The sequence below is a fragment of the Trachemys scripta genome, chromosome 25 (assembly GCF_013100865.1).
Source record: "Trachemys scripta elegans isolate TJP31775 chromosome 25, CAS_Tse_1.0, whole genome shotgun sequence".
NCBI classification, from domain to species: Eukaryota; Metazoa; Chordata; order Testudines; family Emydidae; genus Trachemys; species Trachemys scripta.
Window position 1 is genome coordinate 242,908 of NC_048322.1, and position 14,238 is coordinate 257,145.

The window sequence follows — 14,238 nt, forward strand, 5'->3', positions numbered from 1 at the left end:
AAATCAAAGGGTAGGAATAAATAGTTTTCACAATGGAGAGAGTTAAATGGTGGGGTTCCCCTAGGATCTGCACTGGGACCAGAGCTGTTCAACATATTCATAAACGATCTGGAAAAATGGGGAAACAGTGAGGCAGCAAAACAACAACAACAACCCCAAAACCTCAAGAGTTAAGTCCCAAGCAGACTGCGAAGAGTTACAAAGGGATCTCACAAAACTGGGTGACTGGGCAACAAAATAGCAGATGAAATTCAAAACTGGTAAGGGCAAAGTGATGCACATTGAAAAAATTAATCCCAGCTATACATATAAAATGACGGGGTCTAAATTAGCTGTTACCACTCAAGAGCAGGATCTTGGAGTCACTGTGGATAGTTCTCTGAAAACATCCACTCGAAGTGCAGCAACAGTCAAAACAGTGAACAGAATGCTGGGAATCATTAAGAAAGGGATAGATAATAAGACAGAAAATATCATGTTGCCTCTATATAAATCCATGGTACACCCACATCTTGAATACTGCGAGCAGATGTGGTCACCCCATCTCAAAAAAGATCTATTGGACTTGGAAAAGATTCAGAAAAGGGCAACAAAAATGAGGAGGGGTATGGAACGGCTTCCGTCTGAGGAGAGATTAAAAATATATATTTGAGCTGTTCGATTTAGGGCTGGTCTACACAAATTTAGGCTGGCTTAATGACATCACTGAAGCCTGTGAAAACGTCACACCCTGTGCAATGTAATTAAGCTGACCTAAGCCCCAGTGTAGACACTGCTGGGTCTATGGAAGAATTCTTTCAACTAAGATACCACCTCTCCATCAGTGTAGTAAGAGTCTACACTACAGTGCAAAAATAACACATACTCTTAAAAAAAAAGAGGTGACTAAGGGGGGATATGATAGAGGTCTATGCAATCATGAATGGTGTGGAGAAAGTGAACAGAGAAGTTCCATCATTGGAGATTTTTAAGAGCAGGCTGGACAAACACCGGTCAGGGATGGTCTAGATCATACCTAGTCCTGCCTTGAGTGCAAGGGATGGGACTAGATGACCTCTCGAGGTCCCTTCCAGTCCTACGAGTCTATAAGTGTTAATTACCCTTTCCTCCAATACCAAAACCAGAGGTCACCTGACAAAATTAATAGGTAGCACGTTTAATACAAACAAAAGTATTTTTTTCCCCACACAATTAACCTGTGGAGCTCATTCTCATGGGATGTTGTGTTGGCCAAAAGTATAACTGGTTTAAAAAAAGAGCTAGAGAAGTTCATGGAGGATAGATCCATCAATGGCTATTAGCCAAGATTGTCAGGGATACAACCCCATGCTAGAGGCAACCCTACACTTCTGACTGCCAGAAGCCAGGAGGGGAAGATGTGTCGATCACTCCAACTATCCTGTACCTTCCCTCTCAAGCTCTGATACGGGCCACAGTCGGAAGAGAGGATACCAGGCTAGATGGACCGTTGGTTTGACCAGTAAGGCTGTTCTTACGATAAAAACTGAAAAAATATGCTTAAAACCCACCATTTTGAGCAACCGCAAAACATTAAATTGATAAAAATTGGGGAAAAAAGCTTAAAAATAAACATTGATATTATCCAAAGTATTAAAAATAAAAATCTCATTCTGCCTAGCCTAGCTATAGTTAAGTTCAGCATTGCTTTCTGTTTAAAAGCCAAATATTCTAACGACTCTAAAATCCACATGCTTACTCGGATTGTCTTGCAATTCACTGCGCACCAGGGGAGTGCAGAGCAGGGTTGCTCGGATAATATTTTCTGTGCAGGCCTCAGGCTGAAACAACGGTTGAAATTGTCCTGACTGATCGCAGTCCCTTAGCATTTATCTCAGAGTACAGGGCACCCACCGCCTCTTTGGGAAAGCAGCACTGAAAAGTTTATAACTGTATCGTTTGCAATTTCAGATTGACGAGGAAACCGGAGGAGGCAGAAGGACATGAAATGCAGCGAGATTAAGGCTGTTAATTGCCAGAGGTTCCCGGCAATCCACTGTCACAAAGATTGGTTTGCTCCAGGGCGTATGCTGTTGAGTCTGAGCCATACCCCCGTCAACTTCCAGACAACAGGGGATAGGCAGGAGTTTCTTCTGGAAGTTTTGCCCTAATATCAACATTTCCAGATGAAAAGCAATATTTCAACGTTCTTGAAAACCCACATCCCTAACTGATGTGGGTATGCCAGCAGATTTCACCCTAGATCCCTAAATGGCCCCCTCAAGGATTGAACTCCCAACTCTAGGTTGAGCAAGCCAATGCTCAAACCACTGAGCTATCCTTCCCCCCTCTTGTATAGACACAGTTAACAGGGGCAAAAAAGTCCATTAAAAAACAAAGTGCCCCATAGCTACATTAATGCAGAGTTGAGGTTGCCGAGTAGTACCGTAACCCATACGTCTTCTGGGTGTGGTGTTCCGGCCCATGTCGTGGCACCGATACCAATTAACAAGAGAGATTAAGGAGTTTGCTTAATGGCCAGTCGGCTTTCAGCTCATGCCCTAAGTTCCAGAGGTTCCCCGGTTCGATCCTGCCCGCCGACAACTGGGTCTGAACAAAAAACCTCTGAAAACCAGGAGATGAAAAGTACGCCATGCCACCTTAACTCTGCCCCCCCGTCCGCTAGCACTGCAGCTGGTAAGAACCACTCAGAAGAGTTCAGGAAGGGCAGTGCAAAGGTTAACAAACTACCAGGGAAGAAGAGGTGGCTTCTCCAGCGATTGAAGCCTTCAGTAGGATTTAGTCATACACAAGGTATTCAGCTGAATGCAGCCGTAACTGGATGAAATTCTATGGCTGTGATGTACAGGAGACCAGACTATCTGACCTAGTCCCTTCCGGCTTTAAATTCCATGAATCTATCATGAATAAGAGGAAGGACTAAGAGAAGGTGCCATTGTTTGTGTTGTGTTCATAGACGGGAATCCCAGCATTTATCCGCATGCCCTGCAGCTGTGTGAACTGGGTCAGCTGTAGCTGTAACTGGATGGTGGAAGGATTAGTTGGAGCAGCTTGGCAGAGCTGTGGCTGTGATACAAAGGAAGGTGCATGGGAACCTCATTTCAGTGTTATAGGCCGTGCCAGTGAAGATACACAAGGGGGAGTTCTTGCCCAGGGGGATTGTCAGCGCTCTGGTGGCAGACATGCTGGTGGTCTTGAGGGTAAGTGGAGGCATTCATAGAAGATCAAGGTTGGAAGAGACCTCAGGAGGTCATCTAGTCCAACCCCCCTGCTCAAAGCAGGACCAACCCCAACTAAATCATCCCAGCCAGGGCTTTGTCAAGCCGGGCCTTAAAAACCTCTAAGAATGGAGATTCCACCACCTCCCTAGGGAATCCATTCCAGTGCTTCACCACCCTCCTAGTGAAAAAGTTTTCCTAATATCCAAAGGGTGACGGGCTTAGTAACATGTTGAAAGTCTATGATGGACTGTGTGCAGCAGACTCAGTGTTTGAGTGCAGGCCAGGGGTGCGAAGTTTCTATTCACTACCTAACCCTAAATTTTGCCTTAGCAAAGAGAAGCTGTTAGACTGTACCGCACTTGTGCTCTGTTCCCAGTGTGCTCTGTAGCAGGGTCGGGCAGAGCATTAGCGTGCGGGTCACTGGCATGTTGCTGAAACAGGGCAGAGTTAAGGTTACATTGTGGGGTGTTGCGAACCTTAACTTTTCATTTCCCCTTCTAAGAACCGAGGGGACGGGGATCCTTACCCAGCGAGGTCACATTCTCATAGTTCTCCTGCATGACGACTCTGTAGAGGGCTCTCTGAACGGGGTCCAGCAGAGGCCCCTCTTCCCTGTGAAATACACAGACACCTCCTCAAAGGTCACCGGCCCCTGAAAGAGCAAGAGTCCCACACTCAGTACCTGCTGCCCCACTATTCATGGGGGAAAGAAACCAATCAAATGGAAGCTCTGGGTGGATCGCAGTCAGAGTCCCACCCCCACTCTGCGGAGATCAGGTGTGGGGAGAAAGAGAGAGCCCCTGGTCTCCCCCAGCAAATAAACAGGGGCAGTGTCTTCATATTCCTCACAAACCCACTAGCCTCCGACAGTGGTTTAGAGCCCCCAGCAGAGTCCACGGAGAGCCCCCTGGTACGAATTCCACTGCCAGCAGCTGGATGCGAGGGGATGGGGGCATCTCCCCTTAGCCTCACTGGTGGGTGCCCCCTTCATATCTCACCGCAGCTGCTGGTTAGTCGGGTCAGCCTCCAGCACTAGGGGTCTGGGCCATTTTCTCTACCCAGTCCAGGGGTCCTGTTTCCTGTTCCACAAATTAGGGAATATTAATCCCAGAGCCCGCAAAGCCTTTCCTAGAAGCTAGGCCCCAATTTAAACAAGTCCCAGATGGTTTCTCGCACCTTGTTCCTCTCCCTTTCTCCACCCTGGGCATTTCCTGCCCCCTCCCATCTCCAGAAGCTGCGTCGTCCTATGTATTTACTGCCCTTCTTCCTCCAGCAGGAACCCGCCAACAATCTCCTGATAATCCTGACCTCAGCTGGCTCTGGGACACCCATGGCCCCTCCCACCCCACCGTTTCGCCGATTCCGGGCTGAGAAAACATGTGGTCGCTTTGTTACAATACGGACCTGGCCTCTCCCACCCAGAGGTTTTTAACCCGTGACCTCTGAACCAACCATTAGAAAAGTACAGAAGTCACATTGGGGGGGATTCCCCCTGACACGGTCCCCAGGGAGAACCAGGAACTGGCTTTTCCTCTCTCTCTCTGCTCACCTTGTTCACAGAAGGTGAATCCACCCAGGGATTCTGCAAGAAATGTGTCTGGGCAGGCCAGAGACCGGCCAACTGCTCCCCCCACTTATTTCTCCCACCGCCCCCCTTCAGTCTCTCCCCCTCTGGCTGGGAAAGTCCCATTTGGGAGTTGGTGGCTCTCCCGTGGCCGGATCGGCTCCTGCAATCGCTAATGGGAGGAGAGACGAGGGGCTGAGGGAGCAGAGTCACTTTCGTGCCCAGACCCAGCACCTTCCCGGAGGTCTCTCTGGCTCACGATTTAGTTGCAACGGGGCTGGAGAACGTCCTCCCCTTAGCTGGCCCAGAGGGAACTTTAGTGAAGGCCTCGCTCTCCTTAGCAGAGCCCCTGCTGGCGAAGCAGCAGCTGCTAAGCCAGGTCTCCCAGATCACAACGGAGGCTGCAGCGTGTGACCCAAGAAGCCGAACCCCGATATCCTGAGCATAGGGGGACAGAGCGTTTGAGCAGCTTCCCTCCTTTAGCTCTCTGGGAGCAGCTAATGAAACCACCTCCGCACAGGGACAGTTGCTGATCTCATTTATCCCGTGTTAATCGGGAGTCACTCCTTGTCCTTTCTAGCAGCACCTCTGGATTAACACAGGTCCGAAGGTTCGTCTGCATCCCGCCAATGTACGTAGGTTAATGTAGCCTGGGCGGGGGCTAATTCATCCAACAGGCCGCAGCTCAGAGGAATCGGCTGGCCAAGGGCCTGAGTGAGGGGGAAGAGCTGGCTTGGGGCTATAAAGCCAGGAAACAGGCAACAGAGAGGGCTGCTCGGGAAAGTCTGCGCCCGGCCAGGGGGCGGAGTCATGAAGCAGCAGCAGCAGCCGCCCGTGGCGCGAGAAAGGGGCTGCAGACCCAGAGGGAGAGACGCCATAGACGAGACCAGAAACGTGGAGGGATGACGTCAGAATCCTTTAACACTTCCATGTCGGGGGAGGGGGGGCATGACCCTCTTCCCACCTCCCCCCTGATATCTAGGATAAGGATTCCAGGCACCCATTTGCCTTCCAAACATGTGACGTTCTTACAGTTTTGAAGTGGGAAGAGAAGCAAAACCGGTGGTGATTTCATATCCGACTTTGTAAGTGGATAGAAAGTTATCCCCACCCGTTGCTGGCCAATCACACAGGCAGAGGGAGGATGCTGCGTGAACAGGAGAACAGAGGAACCAAAAATATTTATGGTGTTTCCATGCCCGTCACTGGCCAGTAATGGCCACCAGGCACCCACCCCAGAAGCGGCTGCATCTCGGTGTTGGGGAAAGGAGCCCCTGATGGGAGACCATTCATCACATGGAGGGTGGGGGTACGTCCGGTGAAAATGGTGAGGAGAACGTGAGGGTAACATGGAGATGCTCGGGCACTGCAAGGTACCAGTTCCACACAGGGCAGCCCACTGAGGCGAGAACGCCTTGGATTGTGCCATCTGGGGAAAAGCAAAGAGTCCAGCTGACTGTCTGCTTAGCAGCTGGCAGACACTGATCCCCCTATCGAAAAGGGCAGGCCTCTGGCTGTAATGCATATTAAATAGGGGGCAAGTCTATTTCATCGACCATTTTAAACGATTCTCAAATGAGAAGCAAGTTGATCAGGGGACAATTTAACCCCCCGAATCTGGAGACCGTCTCGGGGCAACAGGTTCCGTCCGAAAAAGCAGATGTTGTCACAATTAACCACCTCCACGCCTGAGGATTTTTAAGTGACAGCTGGGAATTAGGTGGAACGAGGCAAACCCTGAGATTTCAGACGCATGTTCTGTAATGGAAGAGAAAGGGGTGGAAATCTGAACCACAAGTCACTTTTCACACATTAAATGGAAGTGGCAAACTGTCTGAGCGCTTACAGGAACAGTTAATAGCTAACGAGCTAATAGCGTGAATTTCACATCCGTACTTGATCACGGGAAAGGGGCCACATTTGCAAGGACTTTAGGTCCAGATTAAAGAACATGAAGGGGAAAGCTGAGATTTTATGTTCCTATTTTATACACCTCTATCCTGATATAATGCGACCCGATAGAACACGAATTCGGATATAACGCGGTAAAGCAGCGCTCCGGGGGGGCGGGGCTGCACACTCCGGTGGATCAAAGCAAGTTTAAATAACGCGGTTTCACCTATAACGTGGTAAGATTTTTTGGCTCCCGAGGACAGCGTTATATAGAGGTAGAGGTGTAGTTAGAGATGGAAAAGCGTCAACATCTTAAAGTAGTAAGAGAAATAAGAGTATGTTTTTAGGGCATTTTAGAGCACTCTTTGAGATGTGCAGACAAAACAGGTCAAAAATTGGGATGTATTTTGATAAAATGCTGATGATACGAGAGGGAAAAACACCGAGATGGGAGGGGATTTTATATCCAAATTAAAGAAAGAGTGGAGGGGAGAAGTGGGCTCTTTGGAAGGGATTTTAAGATGAATGTTCATTAAACACCCCCCATAGGCAGCAAGATGCCCTTTGAAAAGCTGCTTTGAGAGGGGAAGCAGAGGGCTTGGCGCAGGAAGGGCTACGTGAGAGCAGGGATGGGGCCGCAGAGGGTGACTGGCAGCGGGAGGGAGGCGAGGGGGGGAGTTGTTTGGGGCGGGTGAGAATACAGCGGCTGTGACTGGGTCACCTGGGGCTGGACACATGGGAGACCCTTGCTCCTCCCTTCCCCTCCTGTGCCCCTTCCATGCCCTGTTGCTGGCAGAAAATCACCCCTTTGTCTCCACCCCAGAGCCAGCCGCAAGCTGCACCCAACTAATCCCCTTTTCCTTTGGGGAATGACTCAGGGCAAGAGTCTCCCACCTAAGCCAGGTCCACGAGCCGCATATTGAGAAGGTGGAGGGGACAAAAACAACACATTTGAGACGTTACATTGATATTTGAGAACTAGGGGACCTCGTTCCCCACCAAGAGCAGATCCTGCCCTGGGCACCTGCTTTAATGCAGCTCCGGTCCTGCCCACGGGTGCATTAGCAGCAAGGGGGCCGATTCCGGGCGGGGGGGCTGGGAGATATAATGCCCCCAGGTTCCCTTGGGCAGAGAGTCACTTTCCTGCCCCCCAGCACGTTCCCACGGGCTCTGTCCATTACCTGGCTCCGGAGTGGATGCTGGCAGAGTCCGGGGGGGCTTGTCCCCCCCCGCGGCCGGGCAGGGAGGGGNACCCCTTCCCCCAAACCCCTGCCTCTTCCCACCCTGCTCTGCTCCCCCAGCCCCGTCCCCTGCCTCTTCCTGTCCCCAGTCCACCCCTTCCCCCAATCCCCCACCTCTTCCTGCTCCGCCCCCAGGTCTGCCCTTCTTCCCCCAAGCCCCCACCCCCATGCCACCTCCTCCCACCCCCGCTCCAGGCCACACCCCCACCTCTTCCAACCCAATTCTGCCCCCTTCCCCGAGCGTGCCCTCTTCCCCCCCCCAGCACTTCTGCATGCCGCAAAACAGCTCATTGCAGTGGGTGGGAGGCACTGGGAGGGAGGGGAGGAGTTGATCAGGGGGTCCACCAGTGGACTGGAGGTGCTGGGGGGGGCCCACTGGCTAGGGCCGCCGAGAGCGGGTTCGGGCCCTGGTGAAAAAAAATTTTCGGGCCCCCCAGCAAGGGTGGACCGGCTATACAGAGCCAACAAAGCCAGGCCCCGGGCCCCCTTCCAGACCGCTGGGCCCCAGTAATTTGTACCGGCTTCCCCCCCAGTTGGCCCTGCCACTGGCTGCCATTTTCCTCTTGAGATCCCTTCCAGGCCTGTGGTTGTATGTGATTAGAGTCCTAGCACATCTGTCTGGGGCTTTATCCCTTTGTTTAATTGCTGTGAAAGAGGCAATAGCAAGAGAATTGGTTCCTCTTTTCTATGTGGATAAAATAAAGGGTGCATTAATTATTTCCAGGGCTACAAGTAATAAAATGCAAACTAGCAGAGGATGGTTTCGATCCATCGACCTCTGGGTTATGGGCCCAGCACGCTTCCGCTGCGCCACTCTGCTGTGTGTTGGTTTTTTTTTTTTTTTAATCTGATATGTTCAGAAGGCCGCTCTTTGTCCTGCTGCACATGTGGGCTCTGCACTGGAGAGAGAAAGAGACATCAGAAGGGAATTTTACTATCTTTTTAAGCAGGTAATTTTGCATGTATTCTTTTCAACTATAAAATAACTGAAATCTGAGAGGTGCATTCTTATCTGCTGGCTAATAATTTGGCAAAAACATCCCATCCCCCCTTGCTTTTCTGTGGGCAAGATACATTCAGTTTGCTGAAAACCTCGTGCTTAACGCGAACAAATTGTTAATAGTTTTTTTATGAAACATTTAAAATTTGTTCTTCATCTCATATGTATTAGAACCAACTCTAGTTTCTGAAAATGAATTCCAAAATCAACTCTGTCCTAAAAAGTTTGGGGCCAACTTTCGATACATCTCTCAGCAAGAGAGATCGGAGCATTTTACATACGCCCGTATGTTTTTTCAAAGCCAGTTTTGTTCAGTGAAATGCAAACCCAGAGCGTCTATTGAAAAATAACGGGCCTATGTAAAATGCTCCGATCTCTCTTGCTGAGAGGTATTGAAGTTTGGCCACAAACTTTTTAGGACAGAGTTGATTTTGGAATTCATTTTTAGAAGATAAATTTGGTTCTAATACATATGAGCTGAAATATTTTAAGCTTGTGAATAATTTAGGGTTCCCTGGAATTTAGGTCAAGATGTGACCTTAGCTAACCCGTGGAATCTGCAGTGTTTCTACCACAATCCGCTACTGCCGTGTGGTCCCTGGGCGTTCAGGGTTGTATTTATTAACCTCCCTTTTAAGAATGGGTGGGAGGACGAGTGGTGAGGCACAGATACTTCTTGCTCCCCCCTATGGGGTGCGGAGGAACGTGGGGGGACAGGACGGACGGGGAAGTGAGTCCCAGGTCAGTTTCCCCATGTGGGCATAGGAGGGAGGGTGCAGGACTTAGGATCACAGGATCTGCAGCACCAAATAAGTGTGGCAATACACCTCTTTCACTACAAATTAAACACTAGTGGGACGCAGTGGGGCCCTGGGGGGTGGGGAACCTGTGGAGATGGGGAAGTGGGGACCCTGCGGGGGTCAGGGGCAATGGGGGCGGCAGGGGCACCAAAATACAAGTTTTCCCAGGGCTCTATTTCCCCTAAGACTGGCCCTGGTTGAGCTGGTGGCAGAGGGCAAAATCCCGGGTACCCCTTTGGGTACCCAAAGTGACCCGTGATGGGCTGAGCCTTGGTTGCCAAAATTGGGTGGGGGCAAAGGGGCCTTTTCTATTCCCCCCCCTCGCAGGACTGGATGTCTCAACCCCCGCGACCCAGGACCATGTCCCGAAAGGCACCAGGCATCCCCGTGCCTAGGCCAGTTTTAATTTGCGGACCTCTAAAAATTTTTTTGAATGGAGGTGCAGACCCCTTTGGAAACCTTAGACTTCATCGGCAGATCCCCTGCAGATCACAGTTTGAAAGCCATGGTAATGACAACCTTTCCTGGACCCCTTGAAGGACCTTCCTGGACCCTTAGTCTTCAGACCTCCAGGACAAGGCAGCTGTTCCCTATCTAAGGCCGGGTCTACTCGTCAAAACATCTTCACTAAAGGGTTGTGTCCGTGTCTACTCCAGAAGGCCGCTTCTGGTGAAGGAAGCCGCTGGCTCCAAGAACATAATGATTCCACCTCCACAAGAGACGCCCAAACTCTCAAAACCGATTTAACCCTCCCCCCGCTTTTTTTTGAGAAACCGTACCAAAACAATCACAAGAGTCTTTAATCCGAAAATGCATCCTGAAGGAAATATCTATGCCTAAAAAAGAACATCCTAATGGCTGAGATGTATGAACCAGGACTGTTACAGAGCCTTTCATGATAGCAGCCCTGTTACGCGAGGGAGTTGAAATAATACATCTTTCCGTAAACTCACTCTTTCAGAAGAGGAGATGTGAGATATATCGATGAATAGCTATTGCACGAGTTTAATGCTAAATTAAAAATTGTTACTGACGTTGCAACACTTGCAGGCTGTGGTGTTAACAACCTGTCTAGTTAAAGTTCTTAAACGTTTACATAAGAGACATTTTTTAAAATGTGTAAATGTGTGTTTACGTGCTACAGTGTAACTGTTCAGTGTATAACATGCTCTTCTATCCATTCTTTACGTGGATTTTCCTCTATAAAAAAATAGAGAAAATAACATGTTTAAGACATCGTAAAACTCACGACAATCCTTAACTCTTGGTTTTGCAGAGGTCTCAGGTCAGGGTGGGACAAGCCCTATCATACGTGCTGCAAAAGTTAAGGATAATAGGTCCAGTTTAAGAGAAGAGTGCGGATAAGGGAAGAAGGGTGAATGTTGATTTTAAATTGTGCGTTTCCATTCTAGATGTTGATTGTAATGCTGAAATTGGAGAAAGGCCAGAGAAGAGAAACAAAAATGATTAAAGATGTAGAAAACATGACCTGTGAGGGCAGGTTGGAAAAAAAAAAGTTGGGTTTGTTTAGTCTGGAGAAGAGAAGACTGGTGGGTGCAGGGCCGGCTCCAGGCACCAGCCGACCAAGCACATGCTTGGGGCGGCACCTTAGAAGGGGCGGCCAATGTTGGGGTGGTGGGGGGCACTCACGGTGTTTTTGTTTTTGGTTTTTTTGTTCGGCCGGGCGGCGCTCGAGGTTTTTTTTTTGTTTTTTGTTTTTGTTTGTTTCGGCTGGGCAGCGCGGGGGGTGTTTTGGCAGGGCGGCGCTGGGGGGGGGGGGGTTGGCGGGGGGGGTCGGGCGCTCCGGGGGGTTGGGGGGGGGGGGGGGCGGGGGGGAGGGGGGGCGGGGGGGGGGGGGCCGGAACATGATGACAATATACAAGTACATAAAAGGTTGTTAAAAGAAGGGGGGAGGAAAATTGTCCTCAGCCTCTGAGGATAGGACAAGAAGCAATGGGCTTAAATTGCAGCAAGGGCGGTTTAGGTTGGATATTAGGAAAAACTTCCTAACTCTCAGAGCGGTTAAGCACTGGAATAAATTGCCCAGGGAGGTTGTGGAATCTCCATCATTGGGGATTTTTAAGAGCAGGTTGGACAAACACCTGTCAGGGATGGTCTAGATAGTACTTAGTCCTGCTTTGAGTGCAGGGGACTGGACTAGCTGACCTCTGGAGGTCCCTTCCAGTCCTGTGGTTGTGTGTGATTGGAGTCCTAGCACATCTCTCTCCTTACAGGAGGGGACTCTCTGGGGCTTTAATCACTGTGAAAAAGTAAATAGCAAGCGAATAAAAAACAGGAGTACTTGTGGCACCTTAGAGACTAACAAATTTATTAGAGCATAAGCTTTCGTGGGCTACTGCCCACTTCTTCGGATGCATATCAAGCAAGCGAAGGTGTTCCTCTTTTCTATGTGGATTAAATGAAGGCAGCCTGAATTCTTTCCCAGGCTGTAAGTAATAAAAATACCAACTAGCAGAGGATGGTTTCGATCCATCGACCTCTGGGTTATGGGCCCAGCACGCTTCCGCTGCGCCACTCTGCTGGGTGGCTTTTTTTCCCTCTCTGACATGTCCAGAAGGCTGTGCATGTGAGCTGTGCACTGGAGAGCGAGATCAGAAGGGCATTTTACAATCTTTTTAAGCAGGTAATTTTCATGTATTCTTTTCAACTCTAAACGAATGAACTGATCTCTGATAAGAATGCAGCCAGCTGCTGTTGGCTTTAGGCTAATCATTCGGCAAAAACATCCTGACAGGGGAATGGAGCTCACTGCGTATTTTATTTTTCCAATGGGCAATTCCAGTTTTCTAAAGCAGCTGAACTATTTTAAGCTTGTGATTTTCGGGTCTTTTTCTTATATAGGTGCCTATTACACACACACACACACACCGATTTTTCACATTTGCTGTCTGGTCACCCTAGGGGCCTCGCTGCGGAAAATGTCACTTTATACAGCAGTAGACCTTGAAAATAAAATCTGGATCATTCAAAGACTCCCAGTCAGGGGAAAAGTGCCTGCCAGGTCCTCTGCCGGACAAGGGCCTTGAAGTTTGGAGTGGGGTGAGTGGAAGCAAGCCAGCCCCCCCCATTGCTCCTCACCCTCCTCCCCAGCTGCCCCCCAACTCCCCCCTGCAGCTCCCTGCCTGCCTGACCCCCCCCGAGGCCACCCCCAGTTTCTGCAAGCAGCCTCCACCCCCCACATTGCATCCCGGCCTGATCCTGCTGGCGGGGGGAGAGGAGGATCAGGTGTATCAGCACAAAGTGCTCTCGCTCCCGTTTTGCTACTTTGCACACCTGCCCAGCCCCCCCCTCATGAGGCCCGGCTGCTGGCTCGGACCAGCTGTCCAAGGCCGGGGAAACGTGGGGCAGGAACTAGCTAGTGGCTGCTCAAGACAATCCCCTGCCCTTGCCCAGGTCACGGGACATGTTCATAAGCGGTGGGTTATTTGAAAAACTGGATACAAAATAAAGGGGCAGGAATGTATCACTCCTTGATTGATCTGTTCGCTCAGGAGCGGTTCTTTGAGGTCTGCTGGGAGGAGATGGGGGCTGCAGCAGGGGAGAAATCCCCAGTAGAAGCAGCTGCCGAAGCAGTTCACTGGTACCTCCAAGTGCTCCCCTTCCTAGAGTGCGGGGCCCACAGGGAAGGGGAAGCACCTGCAGTAAAAGGGGATCCTCGGTTTGTTCCTGGGGAAAAGGAGGGGGCAGAGGGGACTAAACCCACAGAGGGCCCAAGGAAGTGTTACTTATGTGACAAAGTGATGTTCTATGTCTGGGGGGATCCAAATACCCTCCCTGAGCTGTCCAGATGAAAACAGCTCCCTTCCAATCAAAGACTTCAGTGGTGGCAGCCAGAGTTCTAGTTAATTTTGGCAGGTCTGACCTCATGGACCCAGACCAAGAGTTTATAAAAAAGGCCAAGGTAAATGGTAGCGTGTGTCAGGGCTGGCGAGACACTGGGGCACATATTAGGAAACACTATTTCACTAGGAGGGTGGTGAAGCACTGAAATGGGTTACCTAGAGTTGGACTAGATCAGTGGTCTCCAAACTTTTTTGATCGTGCACCCCTATTAGTAAAAAATTTTTGAGCACGCACCCCTTGCCGCGCCGAAGCAAAAAAACCCCAAAACAAACAAAACTTGGATTCCCACCCGAACTGCCTAAGCAAAAAAAAAAAAAGCACTCCTCCTGCCTCGCACCCCCAAGGATCCTCTTGTGCACCCCACTTTGGAGACCACTGGACTAGATGGCCTCCTGAGGTCTCTTCCAGCTCTAATCTTCTGTGATTCTATGTGCAGGGTAAAGCAATTGAAATCTGCCCCATACCATCCAGAGATCAGCAGTTTAGTTGAGAGGTTCATCAGGAACAGATGCAAACAAGAGGGTGTGTGACTGGGATGTAATGTTCCCCTGTCTATTTGCTTACCCTGGAGTGCCCCATTTCATCTCCTATGATGAGAAAAGTCAGAGGGCCCCTGGATCTCACTGGAGAGTCCCTGGAGGGTGGCTCTGAGGCAGAGGAGGAGTTTATGACTGAA

General features: G+C 50.0%; 2 non-coding genes and 1 pseudogene across 2 annotated transcripts; all 3 read right to left on the reverse strand.

Annotated features, from left to right (window-relative positions):
- LOC117870067 overlaps positions 1-3,269 on the reverse strand; it is a 48,335-nt pseudogene extending 45,066 nt beyond the window's left edge.
- Positions 3,270-8,646: 5,377 nt separating this feature from the next.
- TRNAM-CAU lies at positions 8,647-8,718 on the reverse strand. The gene has a single exon. It is a non-coding gene; the product is annotated as a tRNA-Met (tRNA).
- Positions 8,719-12,168: 3,450 nt separating this feature from the next.
- Positions 12,169-12,240, reverse strand: TRNAM-CAU. Its single transcript has one exon. It is a non-coding gene; the product is annotated as a tRNA-Met (tRNA).
- Positions 12,241-14,238: the final 1,998 nt, after the last annotated feature.